Consider the following 9,873-nt stretch of genomic DNA (forward strand, 5'->3'; position numbering starts at 1 on the left):
CATAGCTATCAATCAGCATATATACTGATACTGTCCTCCCAATGGATGAAATTGGGAGGACAGTATCAGTATATATGCTGATTGAATTTCAAGTTCCATAGTGAAATTCAAAATATTAGCTACACAGATCACCACTTCATAGCTTTTCTTGTATTTTGTATATGTCCGTATATAACTTGGATTATAGGGAAAAAGCCTTGAAGCTATTTTTAGTGTACTACCTACCCTTCTTTATTTCACCCTTGGGCCCTTTTGTCAGTTTATCTTGATGTGTCCTTGCATAGCACCCACTGGGGATCCAAGGACCCTTGAGGGCCTTGCAGAACTTATGACTGTATGGAAAATGGTTTACCTCTGGTGAAACAGACCCTTTTGATGAAAATAGAGGACGATGTAATCAACTTTTGAAGAAAATAGAGGACTTGCCCTGCCCTACTTGCCTCTTCTGATTGCCATGCAATGCATTTATTCTCCCCACTTTTTCTCTGCAACCTTGAGTTCTTTCCTTGCAGAGTGTTGGAGATAAGGTAAATGTGATCAGCTGCCTGGTCTTAGGTAAGATGGTGTTTCTTTCTGTTAAATTTGTACAGATCCTTACTTTTGACTGAAACACTGCCCAATGCAAAAAGAAAGACTGGGGCAAAGAGGTGAAATATTAGATATAATTACTTTCATAATATATGTAAATGAATCTAGTTGCCAAACCTCAGGATCTTTGAGTTCTTCAGATATTTTGCGTGGAATGTGATTTTTTCTGTAGATTAGCTTTGGAGTGTGATCATCTTTAATGAGTCTAGATGAGCTCATACAAGGCTTGAAAAAAAGTTCACAGAAGCAGAATGCCTCCTTGAAAACTTGGCTGTTTGTACTGTGTGGCCCAGCGGGACTTGCCCAACCATAGAACAAAATACCTGGACTCCAGAGACCCAAAGACTCCCTTCAGCCTCCTTCTGAAGGCAAGGCAATCATTTACCAGCTGAGTGGTCTCAGTCAAGATGTTTAACCAAGGTATTTTGAGCCCATTTTCTCATTTGCAGCCTTTACAGGATTCTTCAACAAGTTGACCTTCTATTATGCACCAGGTACTGGTGATACATGGCGGTGAATAGAACAGAAAAAGTCCTTACTGTCTTGGGACTTACATAGAGATGGGAGGAGCCAGACAAAAATTTGAACAAGGTAATTTCAGATGGTAAAATATACTGAAAAACGACAGCGTGGTAGGATAGAAAGTGAGATGGGGTACTTTTCTTAGATAGGGTGGTCAAGGAGAAACACTGTTGGTGAGGCTGATAGGGCACCAAGGGTTCCAGGCCAAAGGTGCTGGAAGTAAGCATGTTTAGAGGGAGACCATGTTGGCATGTTGAGAAATGGAAAGCAGTCAGTGAGGTTCAAGTGCAGTGAGGAAAGGACAGTGTGGTATAAGATGAGGTTAGGTAGGGCTTGACATTTTTAAGCAAGGGAGTGAGTGACCTGATGTAGTTTCAAAAGACACTTCATCTGCTGTGCAGAGACAGAATGGGAGAAGGACAAGAGGAGAAACAGGGAAATCATTTAAGAGGTTCTTGGCTGTGAAGATTAAATGGGTTCATAAAAATACATTATGTAGCATGCCTCAAGAACACAGCAGCTCTCTAATAAATAATTTAACTCTTCCATCATTTCCTTGTATCTTATGATTCCTTTCTCCGCAACGGAGGTTGAATTACCTAAGATTAACTTCAGTTGACTGCTGTCATACAGAAATCAAACCAGTAGATGATCAGGACATTAGCACTCCTATTGCTCTTAGGCTGGCATAGGAAGAAATTATAAATTGTGTAGACTATAGAAGCACTCTTTAATGTCTTTAGTTCACTGCCATCCACTGGTACAACTACCTACTGCACTGTAGAGTGTTAATAGATGTTACTTGGAAAAAGGAGTTGTGTGGTCAACTAAGTTGGGGAGTTCTGGGCTAAATAGGCTTCTTTATAGCAGTACATCTCAGAACCTTGAGTATGTACTGTATATCCCCAGGCAGGAGACATTATGTATTTTCCAAACACAACTGATCTCAGGGGTCTAAGGTTCCACAAAATACTTTGGAAAACACTAGAATTAGGATTGGGCGACTTTGTTTTCAGAGTCTGATGATGTAATTAATGGGTTGGCTATGTGTGTCGGGGTATTTTGGTACAAACAGCAGAGACCATCTCTAGCTAAATCAAGAAAAAAGGAGTTCATTGGAAGCCTATGGAGGCTCAGAGAATTGACAGTGCACCTGGAAAGCCAGATGTGGGAATCAGCAGGACAGGAGACAGGGGCAGGATAAGGAAGCCAGAATCACAGGTGGGGGCAGGCTGGCCAAGCTTCACCCTTCAGCCTCTTTTCTGTCTATTTTCTGGAGGTTCCAGTTACAGGAAGGGAGCACCTGATGGACCTAGCTTTTCATGTTACAAACTTTTAGAAAATGTAACCTTAATGACTACAAATGATCATTTACTGTAGGTTACTTTGCCAAGACCCCTTTGTTAGAAACTGAGTTGTTTCCCTTTTTTTCTTTTCTAAGTAATGCCATGATGAACATCATTATGCAGAACATTTTTGTTTTCATTCATTTAAAAATTATTGGAATTGTTGGGTCAAAGAATATAAACATTTCAAAGCTCATGTGATGCATGTTGCCAACTTGCCTTCCAAAAATGTACCATTTTTGACTTCCTCTAATGTGGGGAATGGGTGTTTTGCTGCATCTTTGCCAGCACTGGGAGTTTGTGACACGTCATTTAAAAAAGTAATTCAAATTGGATGCAGTTACTTGCTCCCAGCTGGGAAGATTTCTGGGATATATAAAACAGGGAAATTTTGGCAGGCTATAAAGATGACTGAAGTAACTGGTCTAGTCATCTGAAGAAATTAGTGGGTCTAAAGCAATCCCATCTGCACATGCCATACTGCATGGCAGCCTTGTCCCTAGATCACAGATTCCTTTTGACAACCGAGACAGAAGGCCAAAGCATCCCAGTAGGAATCTATTGTAACTGAGTTTTTTTTTTTTTTTTTTTTTTTTTTAAGGCCTCTGTGCTATTTTTAGAAAAGAGAAATTGTATAATATAAACTTAAATGTAAGTATTTGGGTATCTTCAACTGTTTTCAGTTTTTATGTGTAGTTTTACCAGGTTAGTGTTTGTGTGTGTGTTAAGTGTATGAGTGTGGGGCTATGTTGTGGAATGAGGATTGGGGAAGATAGATGGGAAGACATTTCTGATAAATTTTAAAAAATCAAGCCAAGCTGGCTGGGCACAGTGGCTCATGCCTGTAATCCCAACATTTTGGAAGGCCAAGGTAGACGGATCACTTGAGGTCAGGAGTTTGAGACCAGCCTGGTCAACATGGTAAAAGCCTGTCTCCACTAAAAAATACACAAATTAGCTGGGTGCAGTGGCGTGCACCTGTAATACTTGGGAGGCCAAGGTGGGAGAATCGATTGTGCCCAGGAGGCAGAGGTTACAGTGAGCCAAGATCACACCACTTCAATCCAGCCTGGGCAACAGAGTGAGACCAGTCTCAAAAAAAAAAAAAAAAAAAAAAAAGTAATCAAGTGTCCTCTTCCAGACAACGGGCCACCTATGAAACATTTTTTTACTGTTTGAACTACTAACTACTATTATAGAAATGTTTTTCTATTTGCTGGCATATGGTTACAGGGAACCTTCTCCTCCCCTGTGACTCTTGAGCTGGAATGCTGTGGGATCCTCCTGCACTGGGAGTTAATCTGAAACTGGACCTTAATGTTCTTGTCCTCTAAATCTTACCTTGTGAATCGTACCTCCTCTAAGCTTCCCACCCCCATCATCATGGGTGAAGAGACATCTCTCACCTTCTGGGCCAAGCAGAAGCCAGGGCTTTTAGTGTGGGTTTTCCCCTTTCCCAACAAGGGTCAGGTTAGGAGTGAACCTCCCTTAAGCCTCTACCTCCGTCAACAAAGGTCAAGAAGAGACCTTCACTAATTAAAAACTGTTATGAGAAAACTCCGCTCAGCCCTCCCTTCTCTCCTTTTCCTCCTCACAACTTCTCAGAACCTCTCCTGTGTTATTTTCTTACATTCAACCAAGAATTAGCCCAGTCCTTCTCAGGACATGCCAGTTATCACGAGAAGCCCAGACACAGGTTACCCCTCACCTCCGACATTCTCATATCCTGTTCTTAGCAAAATGCTTTATATCTTCATCCTCCTTTCTGAATGTTCCTATTACCTTCTGGTGTGATATCTGGACTCTGAATTTTAGAGGACAACTGGGGAAGGCTCTTGACCTCCACGTATAATCTTGCTTGGAAGTTTTAAGTTTGAGTTCCCATGTGCAGGTGCAGCTAAAAGTCTCCCTCCCTTTCCGTAATAGACATTGAGGTCTTCATGGATCAGGTAGTCCCATGCGACTATGATTTCAGGGGTGATGAAAGATCCTAGACAAATTCCAGGGCATTTTCTGGACACATGCGTTTAAACTGGGTCAAAGCATCATGTTACCTAGTCCATGAGACAGGAATACATTCACGAGCTAATGCATTTGCATTCAAAAGGGGGCCTATTGTCTCTAGAATGACCCTGGGTCAGAGTCGGGCAACTTGGGTTCTTTCATTAACTGGCTATATGAGCTTGGGCAATTTACTGTCCTCGTACATCAGTTTCCTTGAGTCAAAACACTTTGCCAGATACCAGTCCACTGACCAGCTACATCAGAATCTTACAGAGTGCTCTCAGAACTCACACTGCAAGCTCCTACCTCTGAGATTCTGGTTCAGCAGGTCTGGGGTGGGGCCTAGGACCTGATTATATATTTTTTCTTTTAATTATGGAAAATTCAAACATACAAAAATAGAAAGACTAGTATAACATGACATCCACATCCACTTTAATTTGTACTAAAATGCCATATAAGCTGGGTACAGTGGCTCACACCTGTAATCCCAGCACTTTGGGAGGCTGAGGCGGATGGATCCTGTATGAGGTCAGGGGTTCAAGACCAGCCTGACCAACATGGTGAAACCCAGTCTCTTCTTAAAAATACAAAAATTAGCTGGGCGTGGTGGCACGCACCTGTAATCCCAGCTACTTGGGAGGCTGAGGCAGGAGAATTGCTTGAACCCAGGAGGCGGAGGTTGCGATGAGCTGAGATCGCACCATTGCACTCCAGCCTGGGAGAGAGATCGAGACTCCGTCTCTAAATAAATAAATAAAATTGCTTAATACTTATTTTAATTGTATATATTTTTGTATGTTTCTCTACAAGACATAGACTTAAAAGTATCCGTGATACCATTAAGCACCAGAAAAATTAACAGTGGGTACTTAATATTATCAAAATCCTATCAGTGTTTGTTCTCAAATCCACAGTTGTCTTACAGGGTTTTTTTTGTTTTGTTTTGTTTTGTTTTGTTTTTTCCAGTTTGTTTGAAGTCTTTCAAATAAATCCCATGCATTATGATTGGTTAATATATCTCTTAAGTGACTTTTAACCTATTGGTGTCCCTCAGTTTCATTTTTTTTCACCCTTTAAACTTGTTACAGAGACTGGGTGGTTTGTCAACAAGACTTTTCCAGAGTCTGGATTTTGCTGAAAACCATACCTACTGCCCCCCTCCCCAGGTTTATTTTATGTAGATCAGTAATTTGATTAGAAGTTTGGTCAGATTTAGGTTCAAAAATTTTGGCGACTACTTCATAGATGATACGTACTTCTTCAGGGCCACATAATGTCTGCTTATGTCTCTGTGACATTTATAGCCACGGATCATCATTGCCTGAGCTCCCCAATTCATTAGGTTCACAACTGGTGATTCCTAAATTTATCATTTCTTTTTCCCTATTACTTGATGATAGTACAGAGAAACTTCCTCACCTACTATTGACTTACTCCACAGTACAGTTCATGTAAGAAAGGCAGCCTCAATGCTTGATTTTTCTCCTTTATTTTCCAGTTTTCAATGTCATTTTCATGCTGGGATATTAATACTGTTCTCTAAAGTGACCACTAAAGTTTTATTATTATTTCTAGTATTATTGTCACCTCATGGATTTTAATGTATTTGATGTGCTTTAATCCGCCACAATTCTTATCCTTAGAATTCTTCTCTTTGGCCAATGAGAGCCTCTTCAGGTTGGCTCTTGAAGTCCCTTTGACACATGACATTACTCTTTCATAGCTTGTTTTCTGAAATGACAAATTCTTCAGGCACATCTTGTACATTTTTTACTCCAGACCTAAAACAACCATTTCTCCAAGAAGCTTTAGTGGAACTCATATTATTAAAAGACTCTTCAGGTAATTCTGATGTGCAGCCACATTTGGGAACTGCCAGGCATCTGAAGTTCATTCCAACCCCCACATAGCTGTTTGTTTTGTTTTTTCCTCTTGCTAATTAAAGCGCCGAACATATATTTAAAATGATTGTTAAACACTAATATGAAATGAAAAAATACTTCAATGACATACTCTTTTTCTCTGTGCACTGCACTTTAAATTAGTATAGCGTTTTCAATGCAATTTGACTAAATGTATCATGCTTTAAATCTTTTCATACGCTTTGACCCAGAAATCCTACTTTTAGAAATCTGGTCTAAGGAAATAATATTTTTTTTTTTCGAGACAGGTCTTACTCTTGCCTAGGCTGGAGTTTGGTGGCACACACAGCTCACTGCAGTCTCGACCTCCCCTGGCTAAAATGACTCTCCCACCTCAGCCTCCTGAGTAGCTGTGACCACAGGCATGTACCACCACACCCGACTAAATTTTGCAGTTGTTTTGTTTGTTTGTAGAGATAAGGTCTCCCTATGTTGCTCAGGCTGGTCCCAAACTACTGGGCTCAAGCAATCCTCCCGCCTCAGCCTCCCAAAGTTCTAGGATTATAGGCGTGAGCCACCATACCTGGCAGGAAACAATTTTTAAAATACAGAAAAAGGCATGCATCAGAGCTTATTTGAAAATTGTAAAACAGTAGACATAGCTCTAACATCCAAAAATGGGGAGCACTTTGTAAGATTGCTAAGAATGTACTGGAAGGAATATTATGAGGCTATTAAATGATGCCTGGGAGGACTATGCAGCTGGTTGCAAAACTGTATTTATGATATTATGTTAAAATATGCATATGGAAAAATGTTTAAGGTGGAGTATAGAAAAATGATAGTAGTAGGTTAGTAGACTTTACAGTTGATTTTTCCCTACACTCTGTTCTTTTCCACAATTTTTCCAAAAATTACTTAAAACCTAAGAGTCTATAATTCTGTAATATTACATCATTAACTGACTTGCAGTCCTTTGTCATTTAGAAAGAACAGAACTTAGAAAAGGAGAGGGCATGGAGCATAAGTCACAGCCAAAGTTTGGGGCATTACCTGGGGAGTAATGGGACTGGAGGAGGAAGCGCTGGGCTCAGAAAGGCCGGTGGGCATGGCATTGGACACCACTCTGCCTCCCCTGAAGTTTTCCTTGAGCGTGTGTCTTTATTATGCTCATCAACTCATCAGCCACCAGCAGGGTTTGGAATCTCTGAAAGTTCTTTAGTCTCCCTCTTGGGCATCCCAGGCCATTTCCTCACTGGGAGTACTGTGGATTCATTTTCACACCAAGAACATCAATGAATGCAGCTTGCTGTGTATGACTTTCCAGCCTGGCATGCTGAGGAATTTGGTAACCAAGGGAATCAATAACAATTTGTTTGGGCTTGTACTTTTAATGATTTAGACTTTGAACAAGCTCCTTTGGATTGTGTTTATTGGTATATAAGTCATCTTTTCTCCAACCCTTCCTCACATCTGGAATCCTTTCCTTGGCTTTCTCTCTCTTGACTGGAGGTGGTGCCTGAGGTGAAGCTGAGTGGGAGGAAGGAGAGAAGCCCAGGACTGCTAGCACCCTCCCAAGCCCCTTTGACCCCTGTCTGGTGGCATCTACTCCACTCAGCACCCTAGCATTTCATCCTCACCGGAGCAATGTTGGTTGAGGGGTAAGGATGACAAGACAGACAGAAGCCACATTACAGAGGACTTGGAAGGCCAGGCTGAGAATTGTGGATTTTCTTCTGTAAGAGCCACAAGGGGCTTTTAAGCAAAGGAATGATGTGATCTGACATATAATTTAGGAGAACCACTCTAGTGCAGACTGGTGAAGACACCAGTGTGAGGGCCGCCAAAGCCAGGCCAGGTAAAAGGCCACAGGTAGTAATATGGTAGAATGGTAGTAACATCCCAGCATGAAAGTGACAGAGCTGGTTGTAGCAGAGAGGATGGGATGGATTCACCTGTGAAGAAAAAGGGTGCCGTTGGTTACCAAATTCTGCTGCCTTTTCTTCCTTGGCATGTGGCTGGACCACTTGTCCTGTGGCTGCTGTAACTACCACTAACGTAGTGGCTTGAAACAACATACATTTGTTTTCTTCCAGCTCTTGGAGGTCAGAAGTCTGAAAGTGCTGGCAGAGCTGCTTTCTCATGGGGACTGCAGGGGAGAATCCCTTTCTTTGTTGTTTCCAGTTTCAGGAGACCGCTTGCATTCCTGGAGTGTAGCTCCTTCTTCTGTTTTCAAGGACAGTCACTCCAACCTGTTTCTATCTTCACATCTTCTTGTTTTTGTTTGTTTTGTTTTTGTGGTTTTTTTTGGCTCTCTTTCTCCACCTGTATAACCAAGTATCATCTCATATTAAGACTCCACCTTAATCATTCCTGCAAAGGTCCCTTTGGTACTTAAGGCAACATGCTCCCAAGTTCGTATGGGGATGAAGACATGGACATTTTTGGGAGACCTTATTTTGTCTACTACCCCATTCTTCCCAGTCTGGCAGGAGGAATGGGATCTCTTTTTCAGGCCTGGTCCATAAAACCTCCCTGGTCTTCCGTGGTCTTTCCTTTTCTCTGTGCCGAAGACCCAGAGGGGAAGCAGAGCCCCAAAAATGGGGGCGTCTGGGGCCCTGGATGACCAAGCAGAGGGCTGGTTATTCACCACCTGAAATTTTCACTTTGCTGTTTGTACACTCTAAATTTTTAACATTTTTATTATCTCATATTATTTCTAGGTATGTGTAGATTTTTTTTTTTTTTTTTTTTTGAGACAGTTTCCCTTTGTCACTCAGGCTCCTGGAGAGCAGTGGCATGATCTCGGCTTACTGCAGGCTCCACCTCTTGGGTTCAAACAATTATCTTGCCTCAGCCTCCCAAGTAGCTGGGACTTCAGGCGCCCACCACCATACCTGGCTAATTTTTGTATTTTTTGTAGAGACGGGGTTACACCATGCTGGCCAGGATGGTTTTGATCTACTGACCTCATGATCCACCCCCACTCAGCCTCCCAAAGTGCTGGGATTACAGGCCTGAGCCACCGTGCCCAGCCGTATGTGTAAAATTTAAAAATACCACCAAGGAACATACACATTGAGCCTAGTTCAGTGAAGAATAAGCCTCTGTGTTATAAGCCGCTGTTTAGTCAAGATAAAAATTAGGCTTGGAGTCTCCCTTGGAACTCTGTCTTTGAGGTGTCGAGTGGGTACCCTAGTCCATATCCAAAGTCCAAATGTGAAAGTAAGAATACATCTGCTATCTCAGGGTGAAAAAATTAATAAGGCAAAAGATCTAAAAGAAATTTTGGCCAGTGCAGTGGCTCATGCCTGTAATCCCAGCACTTTGGGAGGCCAAGGTGGGTGGATCACCTGAGATCAGGAGTTCGAGACCAGCCTGGCCAACATGGTGAAACCTCGTCTCTACCAAAAATATATATAAAAATATATATATATATATATATATGATATTTAGCTGGGTGTTATAGTGACCGCCTGTAATCCCAGCTACCTGGGAGACTGAGGCAGGAGAATTGCTTGAGTCTGGGAGGCAGAGGTTGCAGTGAG

The sequence above is a fragment of the Cebus imitator genome, unplaced genomic scaffold, assembly GCF_001604975.1.
Source record: "Cebus imitator isolate Cc_AM_T3 unplaced genomic scaffold, Cebus_imitator-1.0 Scaffold30, whole genome shotgun sequence".
NCBI classification, from domain to species: Eukaryota; Metazoa; Chordata; class Mammalia; order Primates; family Cebidae; genus Cebus; species Cebus imitator.